We start from the raw sequence: 12,151 nt of genomic DNA on the forward strand, positions 1-12,151 counted from the left end.
TGAACTTGGCCGAGAGTCCTGCCACTGAAAGGCCTGCCAGGACGGTGTGGGTGTGCAGGGGCCCCAGAACTGGATAAGGGCTGCTGATTGAAACGGGAGCCCCTCTTCCCTGCTGCTTCCTACCCATAGACTGTGGTTTGCTTTTCTTTGGGCAAGGAAACGGGAAAAAGACCTGTTAAGAATCTACCTCGTGTTGGTTTAATATTTATTGAAAACTCAAAAAGAGAATATCCAGAAAAACACAGTTAGGCACCTCGCCTGGGAAACACTTTCTTGTGATGGCTGCAAGCCAGACTCAAAACAAAATACAATCTACTGTATTATCAGGCCATTGTCCTCCCATCCTTTCCAAGTCTGGTTTTCCCCACGTAACCTCAGAGCCAGGTAACCTTGTCTAATTCCAAGCTTTGTACAGCATCAACCATACACCTGATGCTCTCCAAGTGCTAATTAATAAAGAACAACAACAAACAAGGATTGATTCAGCGGCTCTCCGTAGGTGTTTTGTTAAATCCTCTGCACCATAACATTAAGGATAAAGCTGTGGAGCTCCTGGCAATGACTGCAGCCTGAGATCTCAAGTTCCTATCTTCAAGGAAGTAAGAATGAGGTTATAGCGCTCAGCAAAAGGCTTCATTAATCCATGCAGAACTTCCTTGGGAATTTGGCCTAGAGGGTCCTGTGTTTGCAAGATGACTGTCTTTAGTGACTGTAGCCAGGCCAACTTCCTCACCTGAGGCACAAATTCCTCTCTTGCCAAGTGTAGAATAGCCAAGCGTTTTGACGACTAGGATTCTAGTTCTAATTATGCCATTTACTTGCTATGTCACCTTGGGCAATTTACCTCTCTGTGCCTCAGTTTCCACCTCTCAACCGAAGGGTTATCAGTGATCTATTATCTAATCCCTAGGATTATACACATTTAAAATGAGTTGAATTATGCAGCACATTATGTAGTATCAAGTGCATGAAAAGTGCTCGATAAATGCTACCCGTTAGTTATCTTCATCCAGTTCTGCATCTGCGCTGGCAGGCCTGCATGGGTGCAGACACACTCACATTCAGTGCCCCTCCCCTACATCTGCATAAACAATCCTACCCAGCCTTCAAAGCCCACGTGAAATTGCACTCTCCCTACCCCCCACCTCCAGCTCCCAGAGCTCTATCCCTCCTCTGAACTTCAGCAGCAGTTATTGCCTGCACTACTCATTTTATTCTGAATCACATACTGCCTTCCATTGTTCTCTCATTGTTAGTTCTGTCTCCCACACTCAGATCTTTGACAGCAGGGATGGGTCTTCATCTTTTCTAACCGCCCCTCAGCACCTAGCAGAGTGGCAAACGTAGTAGGCACTATGCACAGACACTGGGGGAGTGTTGTCCCCATAGGTAAAAGGCAAACAATGATTGAACTGAAATGGTGGGTCAGATTTTGGAAACTCATAAGCTCCAGACAAATGTCCTGATCATTTCCTTGCTGGGACAACAGGCCATTGGCTTCTTGTCTCCAAACCATAACAAGAGCACGTGAACTTGGTTTTTTAAGTAGAACCTTGAAGCGCAGTGATAAGGGAACTGGGACCTTGGGGAAAGTCATCTCTCCGTGACTCCATGTACTCAGGTAAAATGAGTGGGGTGGACTGGAATGGATTCTAAGATGCCTGTCGGCTCTACGATTCTATGATTCTAGGAACTCAGCCTTGCTGCCTTTCATCCAAGTCATCTTTGAACCTTAAGGCAGAAACCTGATCTAACTGGCTTGGTGATCCTAGCCACCTTTCTGCCTGTTGAGACAGTACCTTAAATTCTTTTGTCCAAAGTACCTTCCCAGCTATAAACTCAGCTGACCTCCTATGGAATGCAAAGAGTCAAATTATTACCTCTGTCATACCATGGACAAGCAGCTCAGAAAGGTGTAGTGACTTGCCTAAGATCACACAAGTTCGTGGCAGAGTGAGGGCTAGAATTGGGGGTTCAACAGCACGGACCAGAGCAAGCTTGCTCATTGACTTGGCCATCTGACCCTTTCTCCTCCTGCACTTCATATTCTTTGAATCCACTCCTGTCCTTCTACGCACAATCTAACCTGAAAGTCAAATGCGTGCATGATTGCCCACAAGCAAAAAACAATGCACAATCCCCATGTTATACAAAATGTTATCAATAAAAATAAACTGTGTGTATGGGGGAGAATGAAGAGAGAAGCCTTTGTCTTGATCTGACTATCTGCTTACTGCTTCTTTTTTCCCCCTCATTCATTCAACACTAGCGTTCATTCCACAAACATTTACTGAGCCTCTATTACAAAATTACATATTGCATAGGAATATCCTAGACTTGTAGGCCATCTCTGCCTTCAAGGAGCTTAAGATCTAGCTAGGGACACATGACAAACAAACAAGGAAGGCTGGATAACAATACAGGAGGGAGGTATGAATACAAACCATGCAGGTAAGAGCTGCTGCCACCAGAGCAAATCTTGCATATTTCAAGTGAGCTGCACAGGCAATGAGGGTAAGAATTCAGTAGTTCAAAACCAGGCAAAACTCACAGCAGTAAAGGGGAACAGAATCTGTCACCCCAGAATATGCCTAGTTGGCATAAGGATTATTGTAGACTGATTATTTTTAAGAAACAGCTGACATAGGAGAACTTACCCTTTTGTAAGAGATATTTACATTTATAAGGGAAATCTCCATTTTTAAATGTGTCTCCCTCTCTGTACAAGGTAGAGAAGAAAACTCTAGAAGCTCTCTAGAAACTCTTATCAGCAGAGGAGGCTACAATTTAAATCTGCATAGCAACTTTACCCTTGTTTACTGTGGTTTTCCTGGTCACTCACTTTGAATAGCTGGCTCCCTCCACCCTCAACATCATTTGTCTTTATAAGATGGTAGTTAAGGTGGTGGCTTGTGCCATTTCAGGGAGTTACTCAGTTTTCCTGGGTCTCTCCCATGTGCTGTATACAAAACGAGTCTCCCTAAAACTGTTTCCATGCTGGGTTTATGATTATCCTTTCTATCCAAAACTTGATTCCCTTTCCTGTCCTGCCCCTGTTCCCCTCAGGATTGAGGAGCATCAAAGAAATGGGGGGACTGAAACTGAGCAGGACCCTGCGGGGCCCTCCCCAGTACAGAAGTCCCTCCGTGTCCCCATTTCTTGTTTGTAGAAAAGGGTTTTAGTCTCCTAGGCCTTCCCTGAGTTCCAAAGAGCAGACTCAAGCAGTTACTAACAAGTTCATGTGCCCAGCACACAGTGAGGCCAAACAAACAGAAATGTCAGAGTTTGGAGCAGAGAAAGGTTTATCGCAGGGCCAAGCAAGGAGAACAGGTGGCTTGTGCTCAAAAAACTCAAACTCCCTGAAGATTCTTGGGGAGAAGTTTTTAATAGGCAAAATTTGGGGTGAGGGCTGCAGGGTGTGTGGCTTTCTTCTGATTAGTTGGTGGTGAAGTAACAGGGTGGTGCTCCAGAAATCTTGCGCTCAGCCTGGAGTTACCATCCTCCACCTGGGCGGTGGGGGGGGGGGGGGGGGCTTAGTTCCTGCAGAAGAGCTCAAAGAAACGCAAAGATTGTTATGTATATTCCTTGAGGAGGAACCAGGACCCTGCACTATTGTTCCTTAATTGCTCCTCCTTTGTTTATACATTCCCTTACTTCTCTGATTAGCAACTGTTTGAACCTGCCCTTTGGTACTCAGGGAAGTTCTAGAGGCTGAAGCCTTTTTCCAACACAAAAGAAATGGGAGACCCAGAAAGGATTTGTACCCAGGAGGGCCTCAAAGGGTCCTGCTCGGTTTCAGTGAGGGAATGCAGAAACAAAGAAAAAGCAGGTAAACAAGAAAAGTAATGACAATAGTTCAGTGATAAAACAGAGTCCTAGTTCCTCCTCAAGAGATATACATAACAATCTGACATATATCTTTGAGTTTTCTGGAGGAACTAAGACACACACACACACACACCCAGGTGGAGGATGGTGACTACTTACTGAACACAAGCACATAGACCCCAGACTGGTTGGAACCAGAAGGTTGATGATTAAGATTCCAGAAACATCACCCTGTTATCTCATCACCAACCAATCAGGAGAAAGTCATGCACCCTGCAGCCCTCCCCTCAAATGTTGCCTTTGAGGCAACCCTTCCCTTAAAATCCCTTCCCTGAAAGCCTTTGGGAAGTTCAGGTCTTTTGAGCATGAGCCACCCATACTCCTTGCTTGTCACCTGCAATAAAAGCTGGACTTTCCTTCACCACAACCTGGTGTCAGTAAATTGACTTTGCTGTGCAGCGGGTGAGCAGACCCAAAGTTCAGTCCAGAAACATATACAGGAGGTATACATGTTATTAAATGTCTGTTTGTTTTTCTCCTGTTGATCTGTCTTATTGCAAGGGAGTCTCAGACAGGAACCTAGAAGGGGAGAGGGAACATTATTTTTCCTCTCCTACAGCAGTTCTTCTTGAGGGGCACTGACAGGGAAGGTGAAGGAAGTCTTCCAGAGTATAGGCAATGCTTATTTCTTGATCTGGGTGCTGTCACATGGGTGCACACATATGTGAACATTCATAGACCCCCAAACTTGAGAGTTTTGCACTTTACCACGTACCAGTTATACCTCAGTTTTGAAAAAAATTCAGAGAAGAGAGAAAACATCTAGAGCAGGAATTGACAGGAACTTCTTCATGGAGGTATTTAATTGGAGTTGTGAATGAATCTAGGCCAGTGGTTGTCAGCTCTGTCCATGAAACCAAGCGGGACCCTGTGGGGCTCTCCAAGGTACAGAAGCCTTTCCATGTCCCCTGTTTCTTGTTTGCAGGAAAAAGGCTTCAGCCTCCTAGACCTTCATGAATACCAAAGGGCAGATTTAAATAGTTGCTAATCAGGGAAGGGAGGGGATGCAGAAACTAAAGAGGAACAATCAAGAAACTATAGTGCAGCCTCCTGGCTCCTCCCCAAGGGATATACATGACAATATCTTTGAGCTCTTGTGCAGGAACTAAGGCCCCCACCCAGGTGGAGGATGGTAACTTCAGGCTGAGCACGAGATTCCTGGAGCACCGCCCTGTTACCTCACCACCAACCAATCAGAAGAAAGTCACATACCCTGCAGTCCTCACCTCAAATTTTGCCTATTAAAAATTTCTCCCCAAAAGCCATTGAGGAGTTTGGGTTTTTTGAGCATGAGCCACCTGTTCTCCTTGCTTGGCCCTGCAATAAATTTTCTCTGCTCAAAAGCCCAACGTTTCAGTTTGTTTGGCTTCACTGTGCATTGTGCATATGAATTTGCGTTCAGTAATAGGTACACTTAAGAATCAACTGAGTAGCTTTTTAAAAATACTGACTCTGGGGCCCACCCCAGACCAATGCAATCAGAAGTTCTGGAAATAGGGCCTCAGTATGTTTTTTTTTCTTTTTTCTTTTTCTGTTTTAATTAAAGTGGAGAACTACTATGTGTCTGGTCACTACAGCAAGAATATCTAACTAAGGCTGATGAAACACCAGTAAGTGGTATACAGTATCTCATTTAAGCCTCATGATAGACAAACCTGAGAGACAGGTACCATTATTATGATCCTCATTTTACAGATGAGAAACTAGAGGCTCAAGTCATACTGCCTATAAGTGTCAAAGCTGGATTTCACCCTAGATCTGTTCACCCCAAAGCCTGAACCCATATACACTATTGCCTGGCAGCCGATCATGTCACTGGGGAAACATAGGCAAATGCTCTTGATAGACGAGCTGGCTGTCCATGAAGAGATCATTGCTTTTTAAATGTTCTCTTTTTTAATTGAGAGTTAACTTACATACATACACTAAGATGCATTACTAGTCTTAAGTGTACAGCTCCATGAGTTTGACAAATGTATACACCCCTATAATCACCACTCAGATCTTGATGTCCCACACCCAGTCAATCCCCACCCCCGGAGGCAACCATTGTTCTGATTTCTATCATCATAGATTAGTTTTGCTTAAACCTGAATGCCATATAAGTAGAATCATAAACATGTACTTTATCGTATCTGGCCTATTTTGCTTACCCTTCTGTCTGTGAAGTTCATCAGATCACTTCTTATGTCAGGAAATAAATACTAAGAGTATAGGAGATGCCAAACCAATTACACTTGGGACCCACCAGGGCTCAGGGCTTTCATTGCCAAGCTGGGAACTGTTGTAACTGGGAAGCCCCTTCTCTACCCCCGTCACTATAGTTCCCAGCCATCTTCCCACTGCTGATATTAACAGTGGGGCCCCCGTGTTGTATTTCTACTGAATTGTTCAAGACACATTAACCTCATACAACCTGGGAAGCAGCAGAAGCCAGCTTCCTGGAGTCAGAGAGAGGTATATACTACAAAGAAATTGGCCTCTGGACTCCAGGAGCCCCAGGAAGATTTCCAGTCCTCCCAGTTTTGGAAAGGTCTCAAAGAACATTAATTAACATTTGGTAGGAGGTGGGGAGGGCATTTCTGCTGCAACCCCACCTTAGTAAAGTTTAATAAAGTCTTTATATTCCCCTCTACTTCCCATCAGAACTGAGCCCAGAATGCCATGGCTGATCCCCAAATAACACAAATTGGACACAGCTACTCTCTCTCTCCTTCTGTCATCCTTCCACCCCAAGCTAATGCCAGCCTCTTGTGCTCAGCTACTCTATTTTTGTAGGCAATTCCAAATTTCTAGATTTTCTAAGTCCATTTCTATGTGCTAGCCCTTCTTCGCATGGTAGAAACAATACAACTCTTTTTAATGGGTTTAGTCATATGGACACAGCTTTACTCTCTCTCTGTTCAGGGTCTCTGGCATGAGGCAACAATAACTCCAACTCTCACAATGTGCAGAGTTCTTTCATCAGGGCTGTAAAAGGCAGAGAATCACAATCCTTGCACTCTATTTCCTGGCTTTATTTTAAGGGTTTCCTTTCTATAACCTTGAACTTTGACCTTTGGACTTTATTTGTAAGTCTCCTGGAGTCTCCAGACATCAAGCTAACTTTTTGATATGGTTCCTTAGTATCTGATGGAGTTTTTTCTTTGATTGTTTGCTTTGTTGTTTGGCTCCCTAACTTCTAACATACTTTGATCCCTCTAGCAGCAATTTTCACTTGCCCTCCACTGGATCGCTTGATAAGAGACCAGACCCACTAGTTGAGAAAATCACTGTGTTCAGAGACAAAAACAATCCAGGTTCTAGCCTTGTGTCCTTGACTTCCTACCTAACCGACTTCACCCTTTGGTTTCCTCATATTTGGCAGAAAGGTACAAATTCCAAACTCTCCTTGTTTCACAAGTATATGTACGGGACAAATAAGAATATACACCTGAGGGGACTTCTTTGGTGGTCCCGTGGCTAAGACACTGTGCTTCCAATGCAAGGGGCAAGGGTTTGATCTTCGGTCAGGGAACTAAGATGCTGCATGCTGCACAGCATGGCCTAAATTAATTAATTAATTAAAAAAGAATATACACCTGAGGTGCTCTGCAATCTGGTTGATCTATAAATTCAAAAGATTATTACCATCATTAAATCTTAAATAATGGGAAAGTCATGCTTTCACAAGGGAAGCCAGTTAGAAGTACATATATCAGGTACACACCAAGAAAAGAAAGAAAAACTTCAGGAACAGCACACACGAAAAAGGTCTTTGCTTTGGGGTAAACTAACTGAACAGAACTGACATTATTAAACCTTTTATTTATCATCTAGAAAGCCCAAGCCAAGCTGAAGAAAAAGTTCAAGATTAACAAATTACTCCTCCAGCTTCCAAATTTAAACTTTGCCTTAATTCCTTTAATTGGCTATCAGTGGAGAAATGTTTTCTTGGCTAAGTTACCACTTACTGCGTTATCAGAAATTCAATTTGGCATTATTTGGTTATTTAAATCATGAAGCAGTCAGGTGGTTGTCTTTTTTCAGGGCTTCCAAGAAAGGTGTGTGGTTAAATGTCACAGACTCAGGCAGAGCCAAAAACTTGCTGTGGCATACTGGGCAGAGCAGGGAACTCTTCAGGACTTGGGTTGCTTGCTCTGTCCTTCACACAGTCTGGGAAAGGCTGGCTGGCAGAAATGTCATACAGTTCAAAGCACAGGAGAGAACTAGCAGCCAGGAAACCTGGGTTGAATTTGATTAGCTTGGGCTAGTCACTCTCTTTCTTTGGGGCTCTAGTTTCTCTTTTGGAATCCGAAAGGATTTCAGTCACTCATCTCTAAATTCCCTTCTAGCTTTAATAGTCCTTAAAAAAAATCAGGAATGTTGGTGTGAAAACACAGGCCTTAAAAATATGGGCTGCAGTTTGGAATCCTGACTATCTAGCTCATTTGTCTCTTTCTATGCCACGATGCGGGAAAGAAGAAATTGCTCCATTGAATAGAGACATAAGCTGATTGATTCCACGCTAAGCTAGTCCCAGGTGCATGGAAGATGGCAGACCCAGCATCTTCCTGAGGGAGGCTCATACCTACTGGTTGTATTTCCTCACGTCCCTTGTTATCATTCTTTTTTTTTAACATCATTATTGGAGTATAATTGCTTTAAATTGCTGTGTTAGTTGCTGCTGTATAACAAAGTGAATCAGATGTACGTATACATTATCCCCCATCCTCTCCCTCTTGAGCTACCCTCCCACCCTCCCTATCCCACCCCTCTAGGTGGTCAAAAAGCACTGAGCTGATCTCCCTGTGCTATGCAAAACAGTGCAAGAGTGTTCCCTTTTATCCACACCCTCTCCAGAATATATTGTTTGTAGACTTTTTGATGATGGCCATTCTGACGGGTGTGAGGTGATACCTCACTGTAGTTTTGATTTGCATTTCTCTAATGATTAGTGATGTTGAACATCTTTTCATGTGTTTGTTGGCAATCTGTGTCTCTTCTTTGGAGAAATGTCTATTTAGGTCTTCTGCCCATTTTTGGATGGGGTTGTTTGTTTTTTTTATATTGAGCTGTTTGTAAATCTTGGAGATTAATGCCTTGTCAGTTGCTTCGTTTGCAAATATTTTCTCCCATTCTGAGGGTTGTCTTTTCATCTTGTTTATGGTTTCCGTTCCTGTGCAAAATCTTTGAAGTTTCATTAGGTCCCATTTGTATATTTTTGGTTTTTTTCCATTTCTCTAGGAGGTAGGTCAAAGAGGATCATGCTGTGATTTATGTCATAGAGTATTTGGCCTATGTTTTCCTCTAAGAGTTTTATTGTGCCTGGCCTTACATTTAGGTCTTTAATCCATTTTGAGTTTATTTTTGTGTATGGTGTTAGGAAGTGTTCTAATTTCATTCCTTTACATGTAGCTGTCCAATTTTCCCAGCAACACTTATTGAAGAGACTGTCTTTTCTCCGCTGTATATCCTTGCTGCCTTTGTCATAGATTAGTTGACCTTAGGTGTGTGGGTTCATCTCTGGGCTTTCTATCCTGTTCCATTGATCTATATTTCTGTTTTTGTGACAGTACCATACTGTCTTGATTACTGTAGCTTTGTAATATGGTCCGAAGTGCAGGAGCCTGATTCCTCCAGCTCCATTTTTCTTTCGCAAGATTGCTTTGGCTAGTCAGGGTCTTTTGTGTTTCCACACAAATTGTGAAATTTTTTGTTCTAGTTCTGTGAAAAATTCCATTGGTAATTTGATAGGGAGTGGTACATGGGAGTGTTTCCTTAATGTCTCTTTCAGATTTTTCATCATTCACATATAGGAAGGCAAGAGATTTCTGTGCATTAATTTTGTATCCGACTACTTTACCAAATTCATTGATTAGCTCTAGTAGTTTTCTGGTAGCATCTCTAGGATTCTCTATGTACAATATCATGTCATCTGCAAACAGTGACAGTTTTACTTCTTCTTTTCTGATTTGGATTCCTTTTAATTCTTTTTCATCTCTGATAGCAGTGGCTAAAACATCCGAAACTCTTTTGAATAATAGTGAGCATGGGCAACCTTTTCTTGTTCCTGATCTTAGTGGAAATGGTTTCAGTTTTTCACCACTGAAAACGATGTTGCCTGTGGGTTTGTCATATATAGCCTTTATAATGTTGAGGTAAGTCCCCTCTACTCCTGCTTTCTGGAGAGTTTTTATCATAAATAGGTGTTGAATTTTGTTGAAAGTTTTTCTGCATCTAATGAGACGATCATATGGTTTTCTCCGTCACTTTGTTAATATGGTGTATCACATTGATTGATTTGCGAATACTGAAGAATCCTTGCATTCCTGGGATAAACCCCACTTGATCATGATTATGATCCTTTTAATGTGCTGATGGATTCTGTTTGCTAGTATTTTGTTGAGGATTTTTGCATGTGTGTTCATCAGTGATATTGGTCTGTAATTATTTTTTTTTGTAACATCTTTGGTTTTGGTATCAGTGTGATGGTGGCCTCCTAGAATGAGTTTGGGAGTGTTCCTCCCTCTGCTATATTTTGGAAGAAGTTGAGAAGGACAGGTGTTAGCGCTTCTCTAAATATTTGATAGAATTCACCTGTGAAGCCATCTGGTCCTGGGCGTTTGTTTGTTGGAAGATTTTTAATCACAGTTTCAATTTCAGTGCTTGTGATTGGTCTGTTTATATTTTCTCTTTCTTCCTGGTTCAATCTCTGAAGGTTGTGATTTTCTAAGAATTTGTCCATTTCTCCAGTTTGTTCATTTTATTAGCATATAGCTGCTTGTAGTAATCGCTCATGATCCTGCAGTGTCAGTTGTTACTTCTCCTTTTCCATTTCTAATTCTAATGATTTCAGTCTTCTCCCTTTTTTTCTTGATGAGTCTGGCTAATGGTTTATCAATTTTGTTTATCTTCTCAAAGAACCGGCTTTTAGTTTCATTGATCTTTGCTATCGTTTCCTTCATTTATTTCTGATTTGATCTTTATGATTTCTTTCCTTCTGCTAACTTGGGGCTTTTGTTCTTCTTTCTCTAATTGCTTTAGTTGTAAGGTTCGGTTGTTTATTTGAGGTTTTTCCTGTTTCTGGAGGTAGGATTGTATTGCTATAAACTTCTCTCTTAGAAGTGCTTTTGCTGCATCCTATAGGTTTTGGGTCATCGTGTTTTCATTGTCATTTGTTTCTAGGTATTTTTTGATTTCCTCTTTGATTTCTTCAATGCTCTCTTGGTTATTAAGTAATGTATTGTTTAGCCTCCATGTGTTTGTATTTTTTACAGTTTTTTTCCTGTAATTGGTATCTAGTCTTATAGAGTTGAGGTCGGAAAAGATACTTGATACGATTACAATTTTCTTAAATTTACCACAGCTTGATTTGTGACCCAAGATGTGATTTATTCTGGAGAATGTTTCATGAGCACATTAGAAGAGAGTGTATTCTGTTGTTTTTGGATGGAATGTCCTTTAAATAAAAATTAAGTCCATCTTGTTTAATGCTTTGTTTTAAAGTTTAAAGCTTATGTTTGAAGCTTATGTTTCCTTATTTATTTTCATTTTGGTTGATCTATCCACTGGTGAAAGTGGGGTGTTAAAGTCCCCTATTATGATTGTGTTACTGTCAATTTCCCCTTTTATGGCTGTTAGCATTTGCCTTATGTATTGAGGTGCTCCTATGTTGGGTGCATACATATTTACAATTGTTATATCTTCTTGGTTTGATCCCGTGATCATTATGTAGTGTGCTTCTTTGTTTCTTGTAATAGTCTTTATTATAAAGTCTATTTTGTCTGATCTGAGAATTGCTACTCCAGCTTTCTTTTGATTTCCATTTGCATGGAATATCTTTTTCCATCCCCTCACTTTCAGTCTTTATGTGTCCCTAGATCTGAAGTGGGTCTCTTGTAGACAGCATATATATGAGTCTTATTTTTGTATCCTTTCAGCCAGTCTATGTCTTTTGGTTGGAGCATTTAATCCATTCACATTTAAAGTAATTATTGATATGTATGTTCCTATTACCATTTTCTTTTTTTTTTTTAATATTTGTGAAGGTATTAAACGCATCAATCTGAGATGCTTTATTAATTAATTAATTTATTTTTGCTGTGTTGGGTCTTCGTTTCTGTGCGAGGGCTTTCTCTAGTTGTGGCAAGCGGGAGCTACTCTTCATCGCGGTGCGCGGGCCTCTCACTGTTGTGGCCTCTCCTGTTGCGGAGCACAGGCTCCAGATGCGCAGGCTCAGTACTTGTGGCTCACGGGCCTAGTTGCTCCGCGGCATGTGGGA

This window comes from Neophocaena asiaeorientalis, unplaced genomic scaffold, assembly GCF_003031525.2.
Source record: "Neophocaena asiaeorientalis asiaeorientalis breed wild unplaced genomic scaffold, Neophocaena_asiaeorientalis_V1.1 scaffold41, whole genome shotgun sequence".
Classification (NCBI taxonomy): domain Eukaryota; kingdom Metazoa; phylum Chordata; class Mammalia; order Artiodactyla; family Phocoenidae; genus Neophocaena; species Neophocaena asiaeorientalis.